Here is a 21,019-nt window from a genome sequence, read left to right as displayed (position 1 = left end):
ATTGAACCTGCAGTGGTGTATCGCAAACTAATACTGGTCTCACAGGGAGTGCTCAAAACACCGACTGTAAGAAGAGTCTCTATTCTTGTACTTATGGTGGCATTGTGCCTTTTGTATTTAATTCCGATGCAATTTCTGTGTCTCATCGTCAATGTGAAGGTCCCAGGAATACATTGAGCCTGCACTGATGTATCGGAAACTAATACTGGTCTCACAGGAAAGGTCCAAATCACAGACTCTAAGAAGTCTCACTCTTCTTGCACTTAAGGCGGTATTGAGCCTTTTTTATTTAATTCCGATCTAATTTCAGTGTTTCATCGTCAATGTGTATGTCCAAGGAATACATTAAACCTGCAGTGGTGTATCGCAAACTAATATTGGTCTCACAGGGAGTGCTCAAAACATCGACTGTAAGAAGAGTCTCTATTCTTGTACTTATGGAGGCATTGTGCCTTTTGTATTTAATTCCGATGCGATTTCTGTGTTTCAACGTCAATATGAAGGTCCAAGGAATACATTGAACCTGCAGTGGTGTATCGGAAACTAATACTGGTCTCTCAGGAAAGGATCAAAGCACAGACTCTAAGAAGTCTCACTCTTCTTGCACTTGAGGCGGCATTGAGCCTTTTTTATTTAATTCTCATCTAATTTCAGTGTTTCATCGTCAATGTGTATGTCCAAGGAATACATTGAACCTGCAGTGGTGTATCGCAAACTAATACTGGTCTCACAGGGAGTGCTCAAATCACCGACTGTAAGAAGAGTCTCTATTCTTGTACTTATGGATGCATTGTGCATTTTGTATTTAATTCCGATGCGATTTCTGTGTTTCATCGTCAATGTGAAGGTCCAAGGAATACATTGAACATGCAGTGGTGTATCGGAAACTAATACTGGTCTCACAGGAAAGGATCAAAGCACAGACTCTAAGAAGTCTCACTCTTGTTGCACTTAAGGCGGCATTGAGCCTTTTTTACTTAATTCCGATCTAATTTCAGTGTTTCATCGTCAATGTGTATGTCCAAGGAATACATTGAACCTGCAGTGGTGTATCGCAAACTAATACTGGTCTCACAGGGAGTGCTCAAAACACCGACTGTGAGAAGAGTCTCAATTTTTATACTTATGGAGGCATTGTGTCTTTTGTATTTAATTCCGATGCGATTTCTGTGTTTCATCGTCAATGTGAAGGTAAAAGGAATACATTGAACCTGCAGTGGTGTATCGGAAACTACTACAGGTCTCACAGGAAAGGATCAAAGCACAGACTCTAAGAAGTCTCACCCTTCTTGCACTTAAGGCGGCATTGAGCCTTTTTTATTTAATTCAGATCTAATTTCAGTGTTTCATCGTCAATGTGTATGTCCAAGGAATACATTGAACCGGCAGTGGTGTATCGTAAACTAATACTGGTCTCACAGGGAGTGCTCAAATCACCGACCGTAAGAAGAGTCTCTATTCTTGGACATATGGAGGCATTGTGCCTTTTGTATTTAATTCCGATGCGATTTCTGTGTTTCATCGTCAATGTGAAGGTCCCAGGAATACATTGAGCCTGCACTGATGTATCGGAAACTAATACTGGTCTAACAGGAAACGTCCAAATCACAGACTCTAAGAAGTCTCACTCTTCTTGCACTTAAGGCGGCATTGAGCCTTTTTTATTTAATTCCGATCTAATTTCAGTGTTTCATCGTCAATGTGTATGTCCAAGGAATACATTAAACCTGCAGTGGTGTATCGCAAACTAATATTGGTCTCACAGGGAGTGCTCAAAACACCGACTGTAAGAAGAGTCTCTATTCTTGTACTTATGGAGGCATTGTGCCTTTTGTATTTAATTCCGATGCGATTTCTGTGTTTCATCGTCAATGTGAAGGTCCAATTAATACATTGAACCTGCAGTGGTGTATCGGAAACTAATACTGGTCTCTCAGGAAAGGATCAAAGCACAGACTCTAAGAAGTCTCACTCTTCTTGCAGTTAAGGCGGCATTGAGCCTTTTTTATTTAATTCCCATCTAATTTCAGTGTTTCATCGTCAATGTGTATGTCCAAGGAATGCATTGAACCTGCAGTGGTGTATCGCAAACTAATACTGGTCTCACAGGGAGTGCTCAAAACACCGACTGTAAGAAGAGTCTCTATTCTTGTACTTATGGAGGCATTGTGCCTTTTGTATTTAATTCCGATGTGATTTCTGTGTTTCATCGCCAATGGGAAGGTCCAAGGAAAATATTGAACCTGCAGTGGTGTATCGGAAACTAATACTGGTCTCACAGGAAAGGATCAAATCACAGACTCTAAGAAGTCTCACTTTTCTTGCACTTAAGGCGGCATTGAGCCTTTTTTATTTAATTCCGTTCTAATTTCAGTGTTTCATCGTCAATGTGTATGTCCAAGGAATACATTGAACCTGCAGTGGTGTATCGCAAACTAGTACTGGTCTCACAGGGAGTGCTCAAAACACCCACTATAAGAAGAGTCTCTATTCTTGTACTTATGGAGGCATTGTGCCATTTGTATTTAATTCCGATGCGATTTCTGTGTTTCATCGTCAATGTGAAGGACCAAGGAATACATTGAACCTGCAGTGGTGTATCGGAAACTAATACTGGACTCACAGGAAAGGATCAAAGCACAGACTCTAAGAATTCACTCTTCTTGCACTTAAGGCGGCATTGAGACTTTTTTATTTAATTCCGATCTAATTTCAGTGTTTCATCGTCAATGTGTATGTCCAAGGAATACATTGAACCTGCAGTGGTGTATCGCAAACTAATACTGGTCTCACAGGGAGTGCTCAAAACACCGACTGTAAGAAGGGTCTCTATTCTTGTGCTTATGGAGGCATTGTGTCTTTTGTATATAATTCTGATGCGATTTCTGTGTTTCATCGTCAATGTGAAGGTCCAAGGAATACATTGAACCTTCAGTGGTGTATCGGAAACTAATACTGGTCTCACAGGAAAGGATAAAAGCACAGACTCTAAGAAGTCTCACTCTTCCTGCACTTAAGGCGGCATTGAGCCTTTTTTATTTAATTCCGATCTAATTTCTGTGTTTCATCGTCAATGTGTATGTCCAAGGAATACATTGAACCTGCAGTGGTGTATCGCAAACTAATACTGGTCTCACAGGGAGTGCTCAAAACAGCGACTGTAAGAAGAGTCTCTATTCTTGTCCTTATGGAGGCATTAAGCCTTTTGTATTTAATTCCGATGCGATTTCTGTGTTTCATCGTCAATGTGAAGGTACAAGGAATACATTGAAATTGCAGTGGTGTATCGGAAACTAATACTGGTCTCACAGGAAAGGATCAAAGCACAGACTATAAGAAGTCTCACTCTTCTTGCACTTAAGTCGGCATTGTGCCTTTTGTATTTAATTCCCATGCGATTTCTGTGTTTCATCGTCAATATGAAGGTCCAAGGAATACATTGAAATTGCAGTGGTGAATCGGAAACTAATACTGGTCTCACAGGAAAGGATCAAAGCACAGACCCTAAGAAGTCTCACTCTTCTTGCACTTAAGGCGGCATTGAGCCTTTTTTATTTAATTCCGATCTAATTTCAGTGTTTCATCGTCAATGTGTATGTCCAAGGAATACATTGAACCTGCAGTGGTGTATCGCAAACTAATATTGGTCTCACAGGGAGTGCTCAAAATACCGACTGTAAGAAGAGTCTCTATTCTTGTACTTATGGAGGCATTGTGCCTTTTGTATTTAATTCCGATGCGATTTCTGTGTTTCATCGTCATTGTGAAGGTCAAAGGAATACACTGAACCTGCAGTGGTGTATCGGAACCTAATACTGGTCTCTCAGGAAAGGATCAAAGCACAGACACTAAGAAGTCTCACTCTTCTTGCACTTAAGGCGGCATTGAGCCTTTTTTATTTATTTCCCATCTAATTTCAGTGTTTCATCGTCAATGTGTATGTCCAAGGAATACATTGAACCTGCAGTGGTGTATCGCAAACTAATACTGGTCTCACAGGGAGTGCTCAAATCACCGACTGTAAGAAGAGTCTCTATTCTTGTACTTATGGAGGCATTGTGCCTTTTGTATTTAATTCCGATGCGATTTCTGTGTTTCATCGTCAATGTGAAGGTCCAAGGAATACATAGAACCTGCAGTGGTGTATCGGAAACTAATACTGGTCTCACAGGAAAGGATCAAAGCACAGACTCTAAGAAGTCTCACACTTCTTGCACTTAAGGTGGCATTGAACCTTTTTTATTTAATTCCGATCTAATTTCAGTGTTTCATCGTCAATGTGTATGTCCAAGGAATACATTGAACCTGCAGTGGTGTATCGCAAACTAATACTGGTCTCACAGGGAGTGCTCAAATCACCGACTGTAAGAAGAGTCTCTATTCTTGTACTTATGGAGGCATTGTGCCTTTTGTATTTAATTCCGATGCGATTTCAGTGTTTCATCGTCAATGTGTAGGTCCAAGGAAAACATAGAACCTGCACTGATGTATCGGAAACTAATACTGGTCTCACAGGAAAGGTCCAAAGCACAGACTCTAAGAAGTCTCACTCTTCTTGCACTTAAGGCGGCATTGAGCCTTTTTTATTTAATTCCGATCTAATTTCAGTGTTTCATCGTCAATGTGTATGTCCAAGGAATACATTGAACCTGCAGTGGTGTATCGCAAACTATTACTGGTCTCACAGGGAGTGCTCAAAACACCGACAGTAAGAAGAGTCTCTATTCTTGTACTTATGGAGGCATTGTGCCTTTTGTATTTAATTCCGATGCGATTTCTGTGTTTCATCGTCAATGTGAAGGTCCCAGGAATACATTGAACCTGCACTGATGTATCGGAAACTAATACTGGTCTCACAGGAAAGGTCCAAATCACAGACTCTAAGAAGTCTCACTCTTCTTGTACTTAAGGCGGCATTGAGCCTTTTTTATTTAATTCCGATCTAATTTCAGTGCTTCATCGTCAATGTGTATGTCCAAGGAATACATTGAACCTGCAGTGGTGTATCGCAAACTAATATTGGTCTCACAGGGAGTGCTCAAAACACCGACTGTAAGAAGAGTCTCTATTCTTGTACTTATGGAGGCATTGTACCTTTTGTATTTAATTCCGATGCGATTTCTGTGTTTCATCGTCAATGTGAAGGTCCAAGGGATACATTGAACCTGCAGTGGTGTATCGGAACCTAATACTGGTCTCTCAGGAAAGGATCAAAGCACAGATACTAAGAAGTCTCGCTCTTCTTGCACTTAAGGCGGCATTGAGCCTTTTTTATTTATTTCCCATCTAATTTCAGTGTTTCATCGTCAATGTGTATGTCCAAGGAATACATTGAACCTGCAGTGGTGTATCGCAAACTAATACTGGTCTCACAGGGAGTGCTCAAAACACCGACTGTAAGAAGAGTCTCTATTCTTGTACTTATGGAGGCATTGTGCCTTTTGTATTTAATTCCGATGCGATTTCTGTGTTTCATCGTCAATGTGAAGGTCCAAGGAATACATAGAACCTGCAGTGGTGTATCGGAAACTAATACTGGTCTCACAGGAAAGGATCAAAGCACAGACTCTAAGAAGTCTCACTCTTCTTGCACTTAAGGTGGCATTGAGCCTTTTTTATTTAATTCCGATCCAATTTCAGTGTTTCATCGTCAATGTGTATGTCCAAGGAATACATTGAACCTGCAGTGGTGTATCGGAAACTAATACTGGTCTCACAGGGAGTGCTCAAAACACCGACTGTAAGAAGAGTCTCTATTCTTGTACTTATGGAGGCATTGTGCATTTTGTATTTAATTCCGATGCGATTTCTGTGTTTCATCGTCAATGTGAAGGTCCAAGGAATACATAGAACCTGCAGTGGTGTATCGGAAACTAGTACTGGTCTCACAGGAAAGGATCAATGCACAGACTCTAAGAAGTCTCACTCTTCTTGCACTTAAGGCGGCATTGTGCCTTTTGTATTTAATTCCGATGTGATTTTCGTGTTTCATCGCCAATGAGAAGGTCCAAAGAAAACATTGAACCTGCAGTGGTGTATCGGAAACTAATACTGGTGTCACAGGAAAGGATCAAATCACAGACTCTAAGAAGTCTCACTTTTCTTACACTTAAGGCGGCATTGAGGCTTTTTTATTTAATTCCGATCTAATTTCAGTGTTTCATCGTCAATGTGTATGTCCAAGGAATACATTGAACCTGCAGTGGTGTATCGCAAACTAGTACTGGTCTCACAGGGAGTGCTCAAAACACCGACTGTAAGAAGAGTCTCTATTCTTGTACTTATGAAGGCATTGTGCCTTTTGTATTTAATTCCGATGCGATTTCTGTGTTTCATCGTCAATGTGAAGGACCAAGGAATACATTGAACCTGCAGTGGTGTATCGGAAACTAATACTGGTCTCACAGGAAAGGATCAAAGCACAGACTCTAAGAAGTCACTCTTCTTGCACTTAAGGCGGCATTGAGACTTTTTTATTTAATTCCGATATAATTTCAGTGTTTCATCGTCAATGTGTATGTCCATTGAATACATTGAACCTGCAGTGGTGTATCGCAAACTAATACTGGTCTCACAGGGAGTGCTCAAAACACGGACTGTAAGAAGAGTCTCTATTCTTGTACTTATGGAGGCATTGTGCCTTTTGTATTTAATTCCGATGCGATTTCTGTGTTTCATCGTCAATGTGAAGGTCCAAGGAAACATTGAACCTGCAGTGGTGTATCTGAAACTAATACTGGACTCACAGGAAAGGATCAAAGCACAGACTCTAAGAAGACTCACTCTTCTTGCACTTACGGCGGCATTGAGCCATTTTTATTTAATTACGATCTAATTTCAGTGTTTCATCGTCAATGTGTATTTCCAAGGATACATTGAAATTGCAGTGGTGTATCGCAAACTAATACTGGTCTCACAGGGAGTGCTCTAAACAGCGACTGTAAGAAGAGTCTCTATTCTTGTACTTATGAAGGCATTAAGCCTTTTTTATTTAATTCCGATGCGATTTCTGTGTTTCATCGTCAATGTGAAGGTACAAGGAATACATTGAAATTGCAGTGGTGTATCGAAAACTAATACTGGTCTAACAGGAAAAGATCAAAGCACAGACTATAAGAAGTCTCACTCTTCTTGCACTTAAGTCGGCATTGTGCCATTTGTATTTAATTCCCATGCGATTTCTGTGTTTCATCGTCAATATAAAGGTCCAAGGAATACATTGAAATTGCAGTGGTGTATCGGAAACTAATACTGGTCTCACAGGAAAGGATCAAAGCACAGACCCTAAGAAGTCTCACTCTTCTTACACTTAAGGCGGCATTGAGCCTTTTTTATTTAATTCCGATCTAATTTCAGTGTTTCATCGTCAATGTGTATGTCCAAGGAATACATTGAACCTGCAGTGGTGTATCGCAAACTAGTACTGGTCTCACAGGGAGTGCTCAAAACACCGACTGTAAGAAGAGTCTCTATTCTTGTACTTATGGAGGCATTGTGCCTTTTGTATTTAATTCCGATGCGATTTCTGTGTTTCATCGACAATGTGAAGGTCCAAGGAATACATAGAACCTGCAGTGGTGTATCGGAAACTAATACTGGTCTCACAGGAAAGGATCAAAGCACAGACTCTAAGAAGTCTCACTCTTCTTGCACTTAAGGTGGCATTGAGCCTTTTTTATTTAATTCCGATCTAATTTAAGTGTTTCATCGTCAATGTGTATGTCCAAGGAATACATTGAACCTGCAGTGGTGTATCGCAAACTAATACTGGTCTCACAGGGAGTGCTCAAATCACCGACTGTAAGAAGAGTCTCTATTCTTGTACTTATGGAGGCTTTGTGCCTTTTGTATTTAATTCCGATGCGATTTCTGTGTTTCATCGACAATGTGAAGGTCCAAGGAATACATAGAACCTGCAGTGGTGTATCGGAAACTAATACTGATCTCACAGGAAAGGATCAAAGCACAGACTCTAAGAAGTCTTACTCTTCTTGCACTTAAGGTGGCATTGAGCCTTTTTTATTTAATTCCGATCTAATTTCAGTGTTTCATCGTCAATGTGTATGTCCAAGGAATACATTGAACCTGCAGTGGTGTACCGCAAACTAATACTGGTCTCACAGGGAGTGCTCAAAACACCGACTGTAAGAAGAGTCTCTATTCTTGTACTTATGGATGCATTGTGCATTTTGTATTTAATTCCGATGCGATTTCTGTGTTTCATCGTCAATGTGATTGTCCAAGGAATACATTGAACATGCAGTGGTGTATCGGAAACTAATACTGGTCTCACAGGAAAGGATCAAAGCACAGACTCTAAGAAGTCTCACTCTTGTTGCACTTAAGGCGGCATTGAGCCTTTTTTACTTAATTCCGATCTAATTTCAGTGTTTCATCGTCAATGTGTATGTCCAAGGAATACATTGAACCTGCAGTGGTGTATCGCAAACTAATACTGATCTCACAGGGAGTGCTCAAAACACCGACTGTGAGAAGAGTCTCAATTTTTATACTTATGGAGGCATTGTGCCTTTTGTATTTAATTCGGATACGATTTCTGTGTTTCATCGTCAATGTGAAGGTCCAAGGAATACATTGAACCTGCAGTGGTGTATCGGAAACTACTACTGGTCTCACAGGAATGGATCAAAGCACAGACTCTAAGAAGTCTCACCCTTCTTGCACTTAAGGCGGCATTGAGCCTTTTTTATTTAATTCAGATCTAATTTCAGTGTTTCATCGTCAATGTGTATGTCCAAGGAATACATTGAACCGGCAGTGGTGTATCGTAAACTAATACTGGTCTCACAGGGAGTGCTCAAATCACCGACTGTAAGAAGAGTCTCTATTCTTGGACTTATGGAGGCATTGTGCCTTTTGTATTTAATTCCGATGCGATTTCTGTGTTTCATCGTCAATGTGAAGGTCCAAGGAATACATAGAACCTGCAGTGGTGTATCGGAAACTAATACTGGTCTCACAGGAAAGGATCAAAGCACAGACTCTAAGAAGTCTCAGTCTTCTTGCACTTAAGGCGGCATTGAGCCTTTTTTATTTAATTCCGATCTAATTTCAGTGTTTCATCGTCAATGTGTATGTCCAAGGAATACATTGAACCTGCAGTGGTGTATCGCAAACTAATACTGGTCTCACAGGGAGTGCTCAAAACACCGACTGTAGGAAGAGTCGCTATTCTTGTACTTATGGAGGCATTGTGCCTTTTGTATTTAATTCCGATGCGATTTCAGTGTTTCATCGTCAATGTGAAGGTCCAAGGAATACATAGAACCTGCAGTGGTGTATCGGAAACTAATACTGGTCTCACAGGAAAGGATCAATGCACAGACTCTAAGAAGTCTCACTCTTCTTGCACTTAAGGCGGCATTGTGCCTCTTGTATTTAATTCCGATGTGATTTCTGTGTTTCATGGCCAATGGGAAGGTCCAAGGAAAATATTGAACCTGCAGTGGTGTATCGGAAACTAATACTGGTCTCACAGGAAAGGATCAAATCACAGACTCTAAGAAGTCTCACTTTTCTTGCACTTAAGGCGGCATTGAGCCTTTTTTATTTAATTCCGATCTAATTTCAGTGTTTCATCGTCAATGTGTATGTCCAAGGAATACATTGAACCTACAGTGGTGTATCGCAAACTAGTACTGGTCTCACAGGGAGTGCTCAAAACACCGACTGTAAGAAGAGTCTCTATTCTTGTACTTATGGAGGCATTGTGCCATTTGTATTTAATTCCGATGCTATTTCTGTGTTTCATCGACAATGTGAAGGTCCAAGGAATACATAGAACCTGCAGTGGTGTATCGGAAACTAATACTGGTCTCACAGGAAAGGATCAAAGTACAGACTCTAAGAATTCACTCTTCTTGCACTTAAGGCGGCATTGAGACTTTTTTATTTAATTCCGATCTAATTTCAGTGTTTCATCGTCAATGTGTATGTCCAAGGAATACATTGAACCTGCAGTGGTGTATCGCAAACTAATACTGGTCTCACAGGGAGTGCTCAAAACACCGACTGTAGGAAGAGTCGCTATTCTTGTACTTATGGAGGCATTGTGCCTTTTGTATTTAATTCCGATGCGATTTCAGTAGTTCATCGTCAATGTGAAGGTCCAAGGAATACATAGAACCTGCAGTGGTGTATCGGAAACTAATACTGGTCTCACAGGAAAGGATCAATGCACAGACTCTAAGAAGTCTCACTCTTCTTGCACTTAAGGCGGCATTGTGCCTCTTGTATTTAATTCCGATGTGATTTCTGTGTTTCATCGCCAATGGGAAGGTCCAAGGAAAATATTGAACCTGCAGTGGTGTATCGGAAACTAATACTGGTCTCACAGGAAAGGATCAAATCACAGACCCTAAGAAGTCTCACTTTTCTTGCACTTAAGGCGGCATTGAGCCTTTTTTATTTAATTCCGATCTAATTTCAGTGTTTCATCGTCAATGTGTATGTCCAAGGAATACATTGAACCTGCAGTGGTGTATCGCAAACTAGTACTGGTCTCACAGGGAGTGCTCAAAACACCCACTGTAAGAAGAGTCTCTATTCTTGTACTTATGGAGGCATTGTGCCATTTGTATTTAATTCCGATGCTATTTCTGTGTTTCATCGTCAATGTGAAGGACCAAGGAATACATTGAACCTGCAGTGGTGTATCGGAAACTAATAGTGGTCTCACAGGAAAGGATCAAAGCACAGACTCTAAGAATTCACTCTTCTTGCACTTAAGGCGGCATTGAGACTTTTTTATTTAATTCCGATCTAATTTCAGTGTTTCATCGTCAATGTGTATGTCCAAGGAATACATTGAACCTGCAGTGGTGTATCGCAAACTAATACTGGTCTCACAGGGAGTGCTCAAAACACCGACTGTAAGAAGAGTCTCTATTCTTGTACTTATGGAGGCATTGTGCCTTTTGTATATAATTCTGATGCGATTTCTGTGTTTCATCGTCAATGTGAAGGTCCAAGGAATACATTGAACCTGCAGTGGTGTATCGGAAACTAATACTGGTCTCACAGGAAAGGATCAAAGCACAGACTCTAAGAAGTCTCACTCTTCTTGCACTTAAGGCGGCATTGAGCCTTTTTTATTTAATTCCGATCTAATTTCTGTGTTTCATCGTCAATGTGTATGTCCAAGGAATACATTGAACCTGCAGTGGTGTATCGCAAACTAATACTGGTCTCACAGGGAGTGCTCAAAACAGCGACTGTAAGAAGAGTCTCTATTCTTGTCCTTATGGAGGCATTAAGCCTTTTGTATTTAATTCCGATGCGATTTCTGTGTTTCATCGTCAATGTGAAGGTACAAGGAATACATTGAAATTGCAGTGGTGTATCGGAAACTAATACTGGTCTCACAGGAAAGGATCAAAGCACAGACTATAAGAAGTCTCACTCTTCTTGCACTTAAGTCGGCATTGTGCCTTTTGTATTTAATTCCCATGCGATTTCTCTGTTTCATCGTCAATATGAAGGTCCAAGGAATACATTGAAATTGCAGTGGTGAATCGAAAACTAATACTGGTCTCACAGGAAAGGATCAAAGCACAGACCCTAAGAAGTCTCACTCTTCTTGCACTTAAGGCGGCATTGAGCCTTTTTTATTTAATTCCGATCTAATTTCAGTGTTTCATCGTCAATGTGTATGTCCTAGGAATACATTGAACCTGCAGTGGTGTATCGCAAACTAGTACTGGTCTCACAGGGAGTGCTCAAAACACCGACTGTAAGAAGAGTCTCTATTCTTGTACTTATGGAGGCATTGTGCCTTTTGTATTTAATTCCGATGCGATTTCTGTGTTTCATCGTCAATGTGAAGGTCCCAGGAATACATTGTACCTGCACTGATGTATCGGAAACTAATACTGGTCTCACAGGAAAGGTCCAAAGCAAGGACTCTAAGAAGTCTCACTCTTCTTGCACTTAAGGCGGCATTGAGCCTTTTTTATTTAATTCCGATCTAATTTCAGTGTTTCATCGTCAATGTGTATGTCCTAGGAATACATTGAACCTGCAGTGGTGTATCGCAAACTAGTACTGGTCTCACAGGGAGTGCTCAAAACACCGACTGTAAGAAGAGTCTCTATTCTTGTACTTATGGAGGCATTGTGCCTTTTGTATTTAATTCCGATGCGATTTCTGTGTTTCATCGTCAATGTGAAGGTCCCAGGAATACATTGTACCTGCAATGATGTATCGGAAACTAATACTGGTCTCACAGGAAAGGTCCAAAGCACGGACTCTAAGAAGTCTCACTCTTCTTGCACTTAAGGCGGCATTGAGCTTTTTTATTTAATTCCGATCTAATTTCAGTGTTTCATCGTCAATGTGTATGTCCAAGGAATACATTGAACCTGCAGTGGTGTATCGCAAACTAGTACTGGTCTCACAGGGAGTGCTCAAAACACCGACTGTAAGAAGAGTCTCTATTCTTGTACTTATGGAGGCATTGTGCCTTTTGTATTTAATTCCGATGCGATTTCTGTGTTTCATCGTCAATGTGAAGGTCCCAGGAATACATTGTACCTGCACTGATGTATCGGAAACTAATACTGGTCTCACAGGAAAGGTCCAAAGCACGGACTCTAAGAAGTCTCACTCTTCTTGCACTTAAGGCGGCATTGAGCCTTTTTTATTTAATTTCGATCTAATTTCAGTGTTTCATCGTCAATGTGTATGTCCAAGGAATACATTGAACCTGCAGTGGTGTATCGCAAACTAGTACTGGTCTCACAGGGAGTGCTCAAAACACCGACTGTAAGAAGAGTCTCTATTCTTGTACTTATGGAGGCATTGTGCCTTTTGTATTTAATTCCGATGCGATTTCTGTGTTTCATCGTCAATGTGAAGGTCCCAGGAATACATTGTACCTGCACTGATGTATCGGAAACTAATACTGGTCTCACAGGAAAGGTCCAAAGCACGGACTCTAAGAAGTCTCACTCTTCTTGCACTTAAGGCGGCATTGAGCCTTTTTTATTTAATTCCGATCTAATTTCAGTGTTTCATCGTCAATGTGTATGTCCAAGGAATACATTGAACCTGCAGTGGTGTATCGCAAACTAATACTGGTCTCACAGGGAGTGCTCAAAACACCGACTGTAAGAAGAGTCTCTATTCTTGTACTTATGGAGGCATTGTGCCTTTTGTATTTAATTCCGATGCGATTTCTGTGTTTCATCGTCAATGTGAAGGTCCCAGGAATACATTGAACCTGCAATGATGTATCGGAAACTAATACTGGTCTCACAGGAAAGGTCCAAATCACAGACTCTAAGAAGTCTCACTCTTCTTGCACTTAAGGCGGCATTGATCCTTTTTTATTTAATTCCGATCTAATTTCAGTGTTTCATCGTCAATGTGTATGTCCAAGGAATACATTGAACCTGCAGTGGTGTATCGCAAACTAATATTGGTCTCACAGGGAGTGCTCAAAACACCGACTGTAAGAAGAGTCTCTATTCTTGTACTTATGGAGGCATTGTGCCTTTTGTATTTAATTCCGATGCGATTTCTGTGTTTCATCGTCAATGTGAAGGTCCCAGGAATACATTGTACCTGCACTGATGTATCGGAAACTAATACTGGTCTCACAGGAAAGGTCCAAAGCACGGACTCTAAGAAGTCTCACTCTTCTTGCACTTAAGGCGGCATTGAGCCTTTTTTATATAATTCCGATCTAATTTCAGTGTTTCATCGTCAATGTGTATGTCCAAGGAATACATTGAACCTGCAGTGGTGTATCGCAAACTAGTACTGGTCTCACAGGGAGTGCTCAAAACACCGACTGTAAGAAGAGTCTCTATTCTTGTACTTATGGAGGCATTGTGCCTTTTGTATTTAATTCCGATGCGATTTCTGTGTTTCATCGTCAATGTGAAGGTCCCAGGAATACATTGTACCTGCAATGATGTATCGGAAACTAATACTGGTCTCACAGGAAAGGTCCAAAGCACGGACTCTAAGAAGTCTCACTCTTCTTGCACTTAAGGCGGCATTGAGCCTTTTTTATTTAATTCCGATCTAATTTCAGTGTTTCATCGTCAATGTGTATGTCCAAGGAATACATTGAACCTGCAGTGGTGTATCGCAAACTGGTACTGGTCTCACAGGGAGTGCTCAAAACACCGACTGTAAGAAGAGTCTCTATTCTTGTACTTATGGAGGCATTGTGCCTTTTGTATTTAATTCCGATGCGATTTCTGTGTTTCATCGTCAATGTGAAGGTCCCAGGAATACATTGTACCTGCAATGATGTATCGGAAACTAATACTGGTCTCACAGGAAAGGTCCAAAGCACGGACTCTAAGAAGTCTCACTCTTCTTGCACTTAAGGCGGCATTGAGCCTTTTTTATTTAATTCCGATCTAATTTCAGTGTTTCATCGTCAATGTGTATGTCCAAGGAATACATTGAACCTGCAGTGGTGTATCGCAAACTAGTACTGGTCTCACAGGGAGTGCTCAAAACACCGACTGTAAGAAGAGTCTCTATTCTTGTACTTATGGAGGCATTGTGCCTTTTGTATTTAATTCCGATGCGATTTCTGTGTTTCATCGTCAATGTGAAGGTCCCAGGAATACATTGTACCTGCACTGATGTATCGGAAACTAATACTGGTCTCACAGGAAAGGTCCAAAGCACGGACTCTAAGAAGTCTCACTCTTCTTGCACTTAAGGCGGCATTGAGCCTTTTTTATTTAATTCCGATCTAATTTCAGTGTTTCATCGTCAATGTGTATGTCCAAGGAATACATTGAACCTGCAGTGGTGTATCGCAAACTAGTACTGGTCTCACAGGGAGTGCTCAAAACACCGACTGTAAGAAGAGTCTCTATTCTTGTACTTATGGAGGCATTGTGCCTTTTGTATTTAATTCCGATGCGATTTCTGTGTTTCATCGTCAATGTGATGGTCCCAGGAATACATTGTACCTGCAATGATGTATCGGAAACTAATACTGGTCTCACAGGAAAGGTCCAAAGCACGGACTCTAAGAAGTCTCACTCTTCTTGCACTTAAGGCGGCATTGAGCCTTTTTTATTTAATTCCGATCTAATTTCAGTGTTTCATCGTCAATGTGTATGTCCAAGGAATACATTGAACCTGCAGTGGTGTATCGCAAACTAGTACTGGTCTCACAGGGAGTGCTCAAAACACCGACTGTAAGAAGAGTCTCTATTCTTGTACTTATGGAGGCATTGTGCCTTTTGTATTTAATTCCGATGCGATTTCTGTGTTTCATCGTCAATGTGAAGGTCCCAGGAATACATTGTACCTGCACTGATGTATCGGAAACTAATACTGGTCTCACAGGAAAGGTCCAAAGCACGGACTCTAAGAAGTCTCACTCTTCTTGCACTTAAGGCGGCATTGAGCCTTTTTTATTTAATTCCGATCTAATTTCAGTGTTTCATCGTCAATGTGTATGTCCAAGGAATACATTGAACCTGCAGTGGTGTATCGCAAACTAGTACTGGTCTCACAGGGAGTGCTCAAAACACCGACTGTAAGAAGAGTCTCTATTCTTGTACTTATGGAGGCATTGTGCCTTTTGTATTTAATTCCGATGCGATTTCTGTGTTTCATCGTCAATGTGAAGGTCCCAGGAATACATTGTACCTGCACTGATGTATCGGAAACTAATACTGGTCTCACAGGAAAGGTCCAAAGCACAGACTCTAAGAAGTCTCACTCTTCTTGCACTTAAGGCGGCATTGAGCCTTTTTTATTTAATTCCGATCTAATTTCAGTGTTTCATCGTCAATGTGTATGTCCAAGGAATACATTGAACCTGCAGTGGTGTATCGCAAACTAATACTGGTCTCACAGGGAGTGCTCAAAACACCGACTGTAAGAAGAGTCTCTATTCTTGTACTTATGGAGGCATTGTGCCTTTTGTATTTAATTCCGATGCGATTTCTGTGTTTCATCGTCAATGTGAAGGTCCCAGGAATACATTGAACCTGCAATGATGTATCGGAAACTAATACTGGTCTCACAGGAAAGGTCCAAATCACAGACTCTAAGAAGTCTCACTCTTCTTGCACTTAAGGCGGCATTGATCCTTTTTTATTTAATTCCGATCTAATTTCAGTGTTTCATCGTCAATGTGTATGTCCAAGGAATACATTGAACCTGCAGTGGTGTATCGCAAACTAATATTGGTCTCACAGGGAGTGCTCAAAACACCGACTGTAAGAAGAGTCTCTATTCTTGTACTTATGGAGGCATTGTGCCTTTTGTATTTAATTCCGATGCGATTTCTGTGTTTCATCGTCAATGTGAAGGTCCCAGGAATACATTGTACCTGCAATGATGTATCGGAAACTAATACTGGTCTCACAGGAAAGGTCCAAAGCACGGACTCTAAGAAGTCTCACTCTTCTTGCACTTAAGGCGGCATTGAGCCTTTTTTATTTAATTCCGATCTAATTTCAGTGTTTCATCGTCAATGTGTATGTCCAAGGAATACATTGAACCTGCAGTGGTGTATCGCAAACTAGTACTGGTCTCACAGGGAGTGCTCAAAACACCGACTGTAAGAAGAGTCTCTATTCTTGTACTTATGGAGGCATTGTGCCTTTTGTATTTAATTCCGATGCGATTTCTGTGTTTCATCGTCAATGTGAAGGTCCCAGGAATACATTGTACCTGCACTGATGTATCGGAAACTAATACTGGTCTCACAGGAAAGGTCCAAAGCACGGACTCTAAGAAGTCTCACTCTTCTTGCACTTAAGGCGGCATTGAGCCTTTTTTATTTAATTCCGATCTAATTTCAGTGTTTCATCGTCAATGTGTATGTCCAAGGAATACATTGAACCTGCAGTGGTGTATCGCAAACTAGTACTGGTCTCACAGGGAGTGCTCAAAACACCGACTGTAAGAAGAGTCTCAATTCTTGTACTTATGGAGGCATTGTGCCTTTTGTATTTAATTCCGATGCGATTTCTGTGTTTCATCGTCAATGTGAAGGTCCCAGGAATACATTGTACCTGCAATGATGTATCGGAAACTAATACTGGTCTCACAGGAAAGGTCCAAAGCACGGACTCTAAGAAGTCTCACTCTTCTTGCACTTAAGGCGGCATTGAGCCTTTTTTATTTAATTCCGATCTAATTTCAGTGTTTCATCGTCAATGTGTATGTCCAAGGAATACATTGAACCTGCAGTGGTGTATCGCAAACTGGTACTGGTCTCACAGGGAGTGCTCAAAACACCGACTGTAAGAAGAGTCTCTATTCTTGTACTTATGGAGGCATTGTGCCTTTTGTATTTAATTCCGATGCGATTTCTGTGTTTCATCGTCAATGTGAAGGTCCCAGGAATACATTGTACCTGCACTGATGTATCGGAAACTAATACTGGTCTCACAGGAAAGGTCCAAAGCACGGACTCTAAGAAGTCTCACTCTTCTTGCACTTAAGGCGGCATTGAGCCTTTTTTATTTAATTCCGATCTAATTTCAGTGTTTCATCGTCAATGTGTATGTCCAAGGAATACATTGAACCTGCAGTGGTGTATCGCAAACTAGTACTGGTCTCACAGGGAGTGCTCAAAACACCGACTGTAAGAAGAGTCTCTATTCTTGTACTTATGGAGGCATTGTGCCTTTTGTATTTAATTCCGATGCGATTTCTGTGTTTCATCGTCAATGTGAAGGTACAAGGAATACATTGAAATTGCAGTGGTGTATCGGAAACTAATACTGGTCTCACAGGAAAGGTCCAAAGCACGGACTCTAAGAAGTCTCACTCTTCTTGCACTTAAGGCGGCATTGAGCCTTTTTTATTTAATTCCGATCTAATTTCAGTGTTTCATCGTCAATGTGTATGTCCAAGGAATACATTGAACCTGCAGTGGTGTATCGCAAACTAATACTGGTCTCACAGGGAGTGCTCAAAACACCGACTGTAAGAAGAGTCTCTATTCTTGTACTTATGGAGGCATTGTGCCTTTTGTATTTAATTCCGATGCGATTTCTGTGTTTCATCGTCAATGTGAAGGTCCCAGGAATACATTGAACCTGCAATGATGTATCGGAAACTAATACTGGTCTCACAGGAAAGGTCCAAATCGCAGACTCTAAGAAGTCTCACTCTTCTTGCACTTAAGGCGGCATTGATCCTTTTTTATTTAATTCCGATCTAATTTCAGTGTTTCATCGTCAATGTGTATGTCCAAGGAATACATTGAACCTGCAGTGGTGTATCGCAAACTAATATTGGTCTCACAGGGAGTGCTCAAAACACCGACTGTAAGAAGAGTCTCTATTCTTGTACTTATGGAGGCATTGTGCCTTTTGTATTTAATTCCGATGCGATTTCTGTGTTTCATCGTCAATGTGAAGGTCCAAGGAATACATTGAACCTGCAGTGGTGTATCGGAACCTAATACTGGTCTCTCAGGAAAGGATCAAAGCACTAAGAAGTCTCACTCTTCTTGCACTTAAGGCGGCATTGAGCCTTTTTTATTTATTTCCCATCTAATTTCAGTGTTTCATCGTCAATGTGTATGTCCAAGGAATACATTGAACCTGCAGTGGTGTATCGCAAACTAATACTGGTCTTACAGGGAGTGCTCAAATCACCGACTGTAGGAAGAGTCTCTATTCTTGTACTTATGGAGGCATTGTGCCTTTTGTATTTAATTCCGATGCGATTTCTGTGTTTCATCGTCAATGTGAAGGTCCAAGGAATACATAGAACCTGCAGTGGTGTATCGGAAACTAATACTGGTCTCACAGGAAAGGATCAAAGCACAGACTCTAAGAAGTCTCACTCTTCTTGCACTTAAGGTGGCATTGAGCCTTTTTTATTTAATTCCGATCTAATTTCAGTGTTTCATCGTCAATGTGTATGTCCAAGGAATACATTGAACCTGCAGTGGTGTATCGCAAACTAATACTGGTCTCACAGGGAGTGCTCAAATCACCGACTGTAAGAAGAATCTCTATTCTTGGACTTATGGAGGCATTGTGCCTTTTGTATTTAATTCCGATGCTATTTCTGTGTTTCATCGTCAATGTGAAGGTCCAAGGAATACATAGAACCTCCAGTGGTGTATAGGAAACTAATACTGGTCACACAGGAAAGAATCAAAGCACAGACTCTAAGAAGTCTCACTCTTCTTGCACTTGAGGCGGCATTGAGCCTTTTTTATTTAATTCCGATCTAATTTCAGTGTTTCATCGTCAATGTGTATGTCCAAGGAATACATTGAACCTGCAGTGGTGTATCGCAAACTAATACTGGTCTCACAGGGAGTGCTCAAAACACCGACTGTAAGAAGAGTCTCTATTCTTGTACATATGGAGGCATTGTGCCTTTTGTATTTAATTCAGATGCGATTTCAGTGTTTCATCGTCAATGTGAAGGTCCAAGGAAAACATAGAACCTGCACTGATGTATCGGAAACTAATACTGGTCTCACAGGAAAGGTCCAAAGCACAGACTCTAAGAAGTCTCACTCTTCTTGCACCTAAGGCGGCATTGAGCCTTTTTTATTTAATTCCGATCTAATTTCAGTGTTTCATCGTCAATGTGTATGTCCAAGGAATACATTGAACCTGCAGTGGTGTATCGCAAACTATTACTGGTCTCACAGGGAGTGCTCAAAACACCGACTGTAAGAAGAGTCTCTATTCTTGTACTTATGGAGGCATTGTGCCTTTTGTATTTAATTCCGATGCGATTTCTGTGTTTCATCGTCAATGTGAAGGTCCCAGGAATACATTGAACCTGCACTGATGTATCGGAAACTAATATTGGTCTCACAGGAAAGGTCCAAATCACAGACTCTAAGAAGTCTCACTCTTCTTGCACTTAAGGCGGCATTGAGCCTTTTTTATTTAATTCCGATCTAATTTCAGTTTTTCATCGTCAATGTGTATGTCCAAGGAATACATTGAACCTGCAGTGGTGTATCGCAAACTAATATTGGTCTCACAGGGAGTGCTCAAAACACCGACTGTAAGAAGAGTCTCTATTCTTGTACTTATGGAGGCATTGTGCCTTTTGTATTTAATTCCGATGCGATTTCTGTGTTTCATCGTCAATGTGAAGGTCCAAGGAATACATTGAACCTGCAGTGGTGTATCGGAACCTAATACTGGTCTCTCAGGAAAGGATCGAAGCACAGACACTAAGAAGTCTCGCTCTTCTTGCACTTAAGGCGGCATTGAGCCTTTTTTATTTATTTCCCATCTAATTTCAGTGTTTCATCGTCAATGTGTATGTCCAAGGAATACATTGAACCTGCAGTGGTGTATCGCAAACTAATACTGGTCTCACAGGGAGTGCTCAAATCACCGACTGTAAGAAGAGTCTCTATTCTTGTACTTATGGAGGCATTGTGCCTTTTGTATTTAATTCCGATGCGATTTCTGTGTTTCATCGTCAATGTGAAGGTCCAAGGAATACATAGAACCTGCAGTGGTGTATCGGAAACTAATACTGGTCTCACAGGAAAGGATCAAAGCACAGACTCTAAGAAGTCTCACTCTTCTTGCACTTAAGGTGGCATTGAGCCTTTTTTATTTAATTCCGATCTAATTTCAGTGTTTCATCGTCAATGTGTATGTCCAAGGAATACATTGAACCTGCAGTGGTGTATCGCAAACTAATACTGGTCTCACAGGGAGTGCTCAAAACACCGACTGTAAGAAGAGTCTCTATTCTTGTACTTATGGAGGCATTGTGCATTTTGTATTTAATTCCGATGCGATTTCTGTGTTTCATCGTCAATGTGAAGGTCCAAGGTATACATAGAACTTGCAGTGGTGTATCGGAAACTAATACTCGTCTCACAGGAAAGAAACAAAGCACAGACTCTAAGAAGTCTCACTCTTCTTGCACTTAAGGCGGCATTGAGCCTTTTTTATTTAATTCCGATCTAATTTCAGTGTTTCATCGTCAATGTGTATGTCCAAGGAATACATTGAACCGGCAGTGGTGTATCGCAAACTAATACTGGTCTCACAGGGAGTGC

This window comes from Schistocerca serialis, chromosome 8 (assembly GCF_023864345.2).
Source record: "Schistocerca serialis cubense isolate TAMUIC-IGC-003099 chromosome 8, iqSchSeri2.2, whole genome shotgun sequence".
NCBI lineage: Eukaryota > Metazoa > Arthropoda > Insecta > Orthoptera > Acrididae > Schistocerca > Schistocerca serialis.
This window is presented reverse-complemented; position numbering follows the sequence as displayed.